Genomic DNA, 8,284 nt, shown 5'->3' on the forward strand with positions numbered 1-8,284 from the left:
CCGTAACATTGGGATGTTTCAGTGTCCAAATCCGGGGCCCATCTGTACTAAATGGCCCTGTATAGTTCCAATCTTAGATATTTCTTTCACTTCACTCTTGGTTCTGTTTATTACATCATCCTTCCAACAGCTATTTATTGGACATCTATTACATTGCAGACACTCTTTGAAGGGCTGAGGGTCCAGCAGGGAACAAACAAAACCCCTGACCATGTGGTGCTCACACTGCAGTCTGAAGAACACATCACAGCTAAAAGAGAGTGCTCTCTGGGGCATCTGGGTGGCTCAGTCCATTGAGTGTCCGACTCTTGATTTCGGTTCAGGTCATGATCCCAGGGTCGTGGAATCGAGCCTCGCATCCAGCTCTGCGTTGACTGTAGAGTCTGCTTAAATTCTCTCTCTGTCTCTCTCTCTCTCTCTCTTTCTCTCTCTCTGTCTCTCAGGGTGCCTGGGTGGCTCAGTTGGTTAAGCATCTGACTTCGGCTTTAGTCATGACTGCACAGTTCATGAGTTTGAGCCCCACATCAGGCTCTCTACTGTCAGCACAGAGCCTGCTTCAGATCTTCTGTCTCTCTCTCCCTCTGCCCCTCTCCCCTGAGCTCACTCTCTCTCTCTCTCTCAAATAAAAATTTTCAAAAAAGGAAGTGCCTAAAAAAAGGAAGTGCTCTGCTGATGAGAGAGACCAGAACACAAGCCCCACTTTGGTTAAGATTCAGGTTAAGCAACTATAATAAAAAGACCTGATTGCAAAGGCTCAAGAGTTATAAGATTTTGCAGACTGCACTCTTTGTTTCTTTAACAACGTAGTTCCTTCAAAAAGCTTAGAGTAGACATCTGGTCTTGTTGTTTCCAGTGAGTTCCATTGCTAGGCACCAGATCCGATGGGCTTTTCTAGCCAGAGCTCTTGTGTTTATTTAATTTGCAATATTTGCTTCCTTGAACTACCTACACCTTTGTCACTCCCTGTTAATGGTCACCCGAAACAATAGCCTTAGGTGGGAGGCAAGATCCTTATGTACACGGTTTTGAAGGAACAGGAAGCTGTTGGCTCTTCTAACCTTGTGATGTTTCTGACTTTGAAACGTGGCCAATTCTCCTCCAAGATCATCTCTTTCTTGTGATTCCTTGCTGCAAGCGGCAAGCAGCAGCCAACTCACAGTGACATTCTAGCTCTTTCCAATCCTGCAAACACAGGCTCAGGAGACATATGATCTACCTGTCAGGTTGTCACCCATGGCGGTATTTCTGGACGAGGTTCTTTGGCATAACAAGGGTTACCAGCTTTCCCAGCCTGCAAAATTTGTGTCCTTAACCACCGGACCAGGCAGCTCATTCAACTGGTTCTTCATTTGTGGGATGGCAACATCTCACTTCTGGTACCAGTTTCTATATTGGTCAGGATGAACAGCGTATGGGCTGTATTAGTTTCCTGGGGATTCTGTAAAAACAAACAAACAAATAAAAAGACCAAAACCAACCAACCAAACAACCACAAATGAGGTGGCTTACACAGAAATTTGTTCTCCCACCGTTCTGGAGGCCTAAAGTCCAAAATCAAGGTGTTGGCCGATTGGCTCCTGCTGAGGCTGTGAGGGAAAATCTGTCCCGAGCCTCTCTTCTAGCTGGGGAGAAGCTGGTGCTTTGCTGGCCATCTTTGGTGTCCCCTAACTTGTAGATCATGTCTTCGTCATTACATGGCATCCTCCTGGTGTGCATGGCTGTCTCCAAACACCCCCTTTTTATAAAGGCACCAGTTCTCTTGGAGTAGGAACCCACCCTACTCCAGAATGACATCATCTTAACTATTATATCTGCAACAATCCTATTTTTTTTTTAAATTTTTTTTTCAACGTTTTTTATTTATTTTTGGGACAGAGAAAGACAGAGCATGAACGGGGGAGGGGCAGAGAGAGAGGGAGACACAGAATCGGAAACAGGCTCCAGGCTCCGAGCCATCAGCCCAGAGCCTGACGCGGGGCTCGAACTCACGGACCGCGAGATCGTGACCTGGCTGAAGTCGGACGCTTAACCGACTGCGCCACCCAGGCGCCCCTGAAACAATCCTATTTTTAAGATACGAATTTGGGGAGGAGACATGAGGCAACCCATAACATTTTTTTAATGTTTATTTATTTTGAGAGAGAGAGAGAGAGGCAGAGAGAGAGAGGGAGAGAGAGAATCTCAGGCAGGCTCCACGCTGTCAGTGCAGAGCCCAGCTCGGGGCTTGATCTCACGAACCATGAGATCGTGACCTGAGCTGAGATCAACTGAGATCAAGGAGATACCCTTCTGAGGAACTCTGCAGCTGTCATAGATTTTGATTCCTCTGATGCAAATTAGTGCCAAAAGGCACAGGCGGGGGCCCTTGATTTCGAAGGAACTCTCTAGAACTCTTAGTAGGCTATTTGCTTTGAGTCAGTAACCACGCCCAAAGTTCTTTCCCAGACAGAATGTTTGCATTCCTTGATGTGCTCACGTCTCTCTAGCACATTAACGGTGGCTACTTGAGGTCATTTGAAAACAAAGGTCTTGGCAGACCTGTGTGCTGGTCTCAGCCCACTGTTGGTGATGCTCTGGCTAGGAATGCCTAAGGCACTCACCTGAGCCTGTGCTATTTGTGAGGGTGGCCACAGACATTTCCCCCTCGAAAGGAGTCAGTGTTGTGGTGGAACAGCCCTCATGGTTCTTGCTACAATTACAAGGTACACCTTAGCAACAACTATTGAGGAACTTTGAAACAAATAAGACTCTTCTGCATATTTCTGGAGGGTACACAGCACACCTGGGGGCCACGCAGCAAGGTTATAGGGAGACAGAGAACATAGACTTCAGGCTCTGTGTTTACTAGGGTCCATGGATGAGGTGCCTTGGGTTTGGGGGGCTCACTCTCTATTGGCTAATTTAGAATTTTTTTTTTTTACATTTATTTATCTTTGAGAGACAGAGACAGAGTGCGAGTGGGGGAGGGGCAGAGCGAGAGGGAGACACAGAATCCGAAGCAGGCTCCAGGCTCTGGGCTGTCAGCATGGAGCCCGATGTGGGGCTCAAATCCGTGAACCGTGAGATCATGACCTGAGCTGAAGTTGGACGCTTAACCCACTGAGTCACCCAGGTGCCCCTGTATTGGCTAATTTAAAGCATAAGAGCAAGAATTAGGGAGTTGGAAGGGGAAAGTGGGGTCACTCAAGCGGTCCATTATTTAGATTATCCAGAGGTTTCTAAAAGGGGAACTTCATGCTGAGGGTTCCCTAATTCCTTATCTGGTGGGTCCATTAGTAACTGTGTCACGTTTATTCAAGATGGGTGACTTATTTGGTCATGAAAAAGAAGGAAATTCTACCCCAGGGCAGCCTGGGTGGCTCAGTTGGTTAAGCGTCTGACTCTTGATTTTGGCTCAGGTCATAATCCCAGGGTTGTGGGATCGAGCCCCGCGTCAGGCTCTGCGCTGAGTGTGGAGCCTGCTTGAGATTCTCTCTCCCCCTCTACCTCTCCCCACCTCTTAAAAAAAAAAAAAAGGAAAACCTGCTGTTTGCACCAAGATGGATGACTCCAGGGCATTGTGCTAATTGCAATAAGTCAGAGAAAGACAAATACTGTTTGGTCTCACTTATATGAGGAACCTAAAACAAAACAAACAAAAAAAAAAAAAAAGAAAAAAAATTCCTAGATCCAGAGAACTGATGGATGCTTGCCAGAGGCTGAAGGGTGAGTGATAGGGAAAATGGGTACAAGTGGTCAAAAGGTACACACTTCCAGTTATAAAATAAATAAGTCATCGAGTGCAATGTCCAGCCTGGTGACTGTGGTTAATGATACTCTACCATATATGAAAGTTGCTAAGGGAGTGGATCTTAAAATTTCTCTTCACAAGAAGAAAGGAGAGTATAACCATGTGTGGTGATGACATTAACGAGAGGTACCGTGGTCTTTCACAATATATACAAATATCGAATCATTAGGTTGTACACCTGAAACTAAAAACAAACAAGTAAGCAAACAAACAAAACAATCTGAGTCAGGACAAGAGTCAGCGAACTATAGCCTATGGGCCAAATCTGGCCCACCACCTGTTTGGGTAAATAAAATTGGATGGAAACACATTTTTGAAAAAAATGGACATCTTGGGGTACTTGGGTAGCTCAGTCGGTTGAGCATCCAACTCTTGATTTCAGCTCATGATCGCAGGGTCGTGGGATCGAGCCCCGAGTCTGGCTCTGCACTGAGCATGGAGCCTGCTTAAGATTTTCTCTCTCTCTCTCTCTGTCTTTCTCTCTCCCCCCTATCCCTCTCCCTCTCTCCCCTGCTCATGCTCTCACTCACTCTCTCTCTCAATCTCAAAAATAAGATAAAATCAAATAAAATGGACATTTTTTGAAATGGATGCCTCTTACCCTGCAGAAGGCAATGCCCTGCTTAACCACGGGTTCCAAAATCAGGATCATGGGGTTTCTCCAACCCTTTGAGGACTCTCATCTGTGGACTTTTCTATCTCTATGCACCAACTCTTGTCCCTTGAGTCCACATCTTTCTTGTAATACTTTGCAAAACTCAGCAAGGAGCAGCCAATTCACAATGATATTCTTGCTCCTTCTTTTTTAAATTTTTTTAATGTTTATTTATTTTTGAGAGAGACAGAGACAGAATGCGAGTGGGTTAGGGGCAGAGGGGGAGGGAGACACAGAATCCGAAGCAGGCTCCAGGCTCCGAGCTATCAGCACAGAGCCCGATGCGGGGCTTGAACTCACGGACTGCGAGATCATGACCCGAGCCGAAGTCGGATGCTTAACCGACTGAGCCACCCAGGTGACCCTGTTCTTGCTCCTTCTAATCCCTCCATCTAGAGATGCAGGCTTCGTAACCACCTGAACGATCTTCCAGGTTCTCAACGATTATAGTTTCACCTTGGCTGTGACCTGAAGAGGATGCCCAGCTCTAGCCTGGGGTACCATGTCCTCACAACCCAGCCTCTAAGCTAATGCCACCTACTGCCATGGCAGCACCCCACTTCCAGGACCGGCTACTCTATTTGTTAGGACAAAAGTCTAAAGCTCCAGCAAAAAGGGAGAATCCCAAAATGCAGTATTTCAACCAAGACAGAAGATGATTTTTCTGAGTCCCGGGTCGGCAGGAAGCTCTCTTCATGCAGCCGTTTTAGGTACCAATTTCCATCAATCCCTAAGACACTGGGGTTGTTTGCAAGCTGGGTCATAGGCATGTCCAAATTCCAGCTTGCAAACAAGGGGCCAAAGAGCATGAGGGAGGGAGGTCTTCTGTCCTCAGGCTTTAGCCCAGAGGGCACACACATAACTTACATTCCCATCTCAGCAGTGAGGACTTAGCCACCAATGTGGCTTAACCACAAGGCAGACTGGAAAAGATACTGCAACTACAAGGTCACAATTCCATGTTATAGAGGAGGGGAGAATGGAAGCCAGCTTTTTCCTTCCCACGTAGCCTTGGGCCAGCCTGAGTTTTCTCTTATGTAAGATAAAGGTATTAACCCGTAAAGCACAGGGATGTGAGCAGGGTGACACAAGATAAGGTGTGGCATCCATGACGGGCAAGATCCTCGTTTTGGGGTCTACTTTTAGGGAAACCCAAAGTAAGACATGCACAGGAAGGTAGAGGTGATATAGGAATGACTGAAGTTTGTAAATGCTGAGACATTGCATCTAAAACACTCAGTGCCTGGCACATAGTAAGTGTTCAACAAATGCTATTGTTACTTCTAAAAAATGTGGTAAGGGGCACCTGGGTGGCTCAGTGGGTTGAGCGTCTGACTCTTGATTTCAGCTCAGGTCATGATCCCAGTGTCGTGGGATTGAACTCCAAGTTGGGCTCCACCCTGAGCGTGGAGCCTGCTTGAGATTCTCCCTCTGCCCCTTCTCCCCTGCTCATGTTTTCTCTCTCTTTCTCAAAAAAAAAAAAAAAAAAAAAAAAAAAAAAAAAAAAAATAATTAATTAATTAAATTTAAAAAATTAAAATTAAAAAATAAAAACAAATAAAAAATAAATAAAAGACCACTCACCTGTGGTCTTTATATATGCAACACCTGTTTCTACCACCCCACCTCTCAGTCGTCCTTTAGACCTCACTTCAATGCCACCTCCTTGGGGAAGGCCTCCCTGACTTCCAGCCAAGGCTAATTAAGTCCCCATGTTGCATATTCCATGGTAAAATACACATAACACATAACATGAAATTTTCCATCTTCACCGTTTTTCAGTGTTCACTTCAGTGGCATTAAGTACATTCTCGTGGTTGTGCAACCGTCACCACCGTCCATCCCCACAACTCTTATCATCTTGAAAAACCGGAACTCTGTCCCCATTGAAACACTAACTCGCCATCCCCCTCCCCCAGCCCCTGGCACCCACCATCCTACTTCCTGTCTCTATGAATTTGACTCCTCTAGGGACCTCCTATAGGTGGCATCAGACAGTATTTATGCCTTCGTGACTTGCTTCTTTCACTCCGCATGACATAGTCAAGGTTCAACAATGTTACAGTGTGTGTCAGAATTTCCTTTCTTTGGAAGGTTGAGTAATCCATTGTATAGATATGACACATTTATCTTTATCCATTCATCCATCAGTGGATACACGGGGTGCTTCCAGCTGTAGGCTATTGTGACTAATGCTGCTATGAACATGGGTGCACAATGTTGTTACTTTTTATCATTAATCCATTCTTTCAAAGTCTCAGGAATTCTGATATGCCAGTGTTCAAACTGAGGGCATTTCAGGAATCATTTCCATATAAATGTGGGAGTAGAAAGATGGTGATCCTTCCTAGAAGGAGTGATTCTCAAGAACAATTTAGCTTGCCCCCCCCCCCCCACTCCCAGGGGACAGTTGGCAATGTATGGAAACATTTTGGGGTTGTCATGACTGGGGGTGGGGTGCTCATGGCATCTAATGGGTAGAGGCCAGGGATGCTGCTCCACAGTATCCACTGCACAGGACGGCCTTGAACCATCACAGAACCATCTGGCCTGAAACATCAGTAGCACCAAAGGTGAGAGATAAACCTTAAAAGGATTGCATGCTTTAACTCTTCACCACTCCATTCTGCACCAGCTCAGAAAGGCAACAGCAGAGGTGAGAGGATAAAATCCAGGATCCCATGAGAGACACCCTGGTGACACGTGGCATCAGAGAGAGCAAATAAGTATCAAGAACTATGAAGGGTCTGGGTTGTCACCCTCCCTGCAAGCTGACAATTTAACCTGATACAGTTTTGGATGCTGGCAGAAGACACCAGACTCCAGGGTCAGAGACAAAAGACTTTATTACTTGCAGTGCAGGTGGCATGAACTTCCTGTTTGTGCCAGTTCTTCCCAAGTCCCACAGGGACCATTCAGGTGATCCCAGGTAGGTAATGGACACAAAATGTCTTTGAACCACAGCCGGGGAGCTCTATGCTGAGAAATCCCAGACTTTTCTAGTAGATTACACACAAACCTGCTCCACCTTTATCTCAGAAGGAGGCATTATCGTTATCATAGGGACAGCAAAAAAACCTGCTCTCTGCTCTGCAGGAAGAAACTATCTTCCATGGCTGTTTGCTATACAAACATCCTTGAAAAGACAACCAAAAAAACCTTGCCCATGCCACTGTTTGCAAGTTGTACAGAAATGCCAAACACTCACAAAGATTGTTTCCCAATAGTGGTGGCACTGACACCCAATGGGTGGTGGCTACAGTTTGTAAGGGTAATTGGGGCTGAAGGTCAAGCACAAAAGTCTGCTCAGGGTATAGTGTAGTGGTTCAATGAGTAGACTCTAGAGTCAGACCACCTGGGTTCAAATCCTTATTCTGTTACTTTTTAGCTGTGTCACCTTGAGCAAGTCACTTGACTTCTCTGTGCTCCAGTTTATCCTGCTATATGATGGAAATAGTAATAGCCTCTATCTCAAAGGGTTAGGTGAAAATTAATATATGAGCTTATGTATGCAAGGCACTTAGAAGAGCATGAGCTGATTGAGAGCCATGTCAGTGTTAACTATAATTATCATTAATTATCATGATGGTGCCACAGAGCTCGTGGTCATGCCTGCTTTTCGGTATTTGTGGCCAAGCTCTGTAACCCACACAGTTCCCCTGGAGTCTGTCTCCGAGATTTCTAGGAGGACACAGGGCCCTTTGCTTCCTCCACCCGACACTGGCTTAGTAAACAGGGCAGTGGGGCTGGAGCGGTGGTGGTCTCGGGTCCCAGGGTATCAGACAGACTCAGGTTCAAATCCTGGCTTTGGCACATGCCAGCTGGGTGACCTTGGTGAG

This window comes from Panthera pardus, unplaced genomic scaffold, assembly GCF_024362965.1.
Source record: "Panthera pardus isolate Hobbes unplaced genomic scaffold, ASM2436296v1 HiC_scaffold_8, whole genome shotgun sequence".
In the NCBI taxonomy this organism is placed as follows: domain Eukaryota; kingdom Metazoa; phylum Chordata; class Mammalia; order Carnivora; family Felidae; genus Panthera; species Panthera pardus.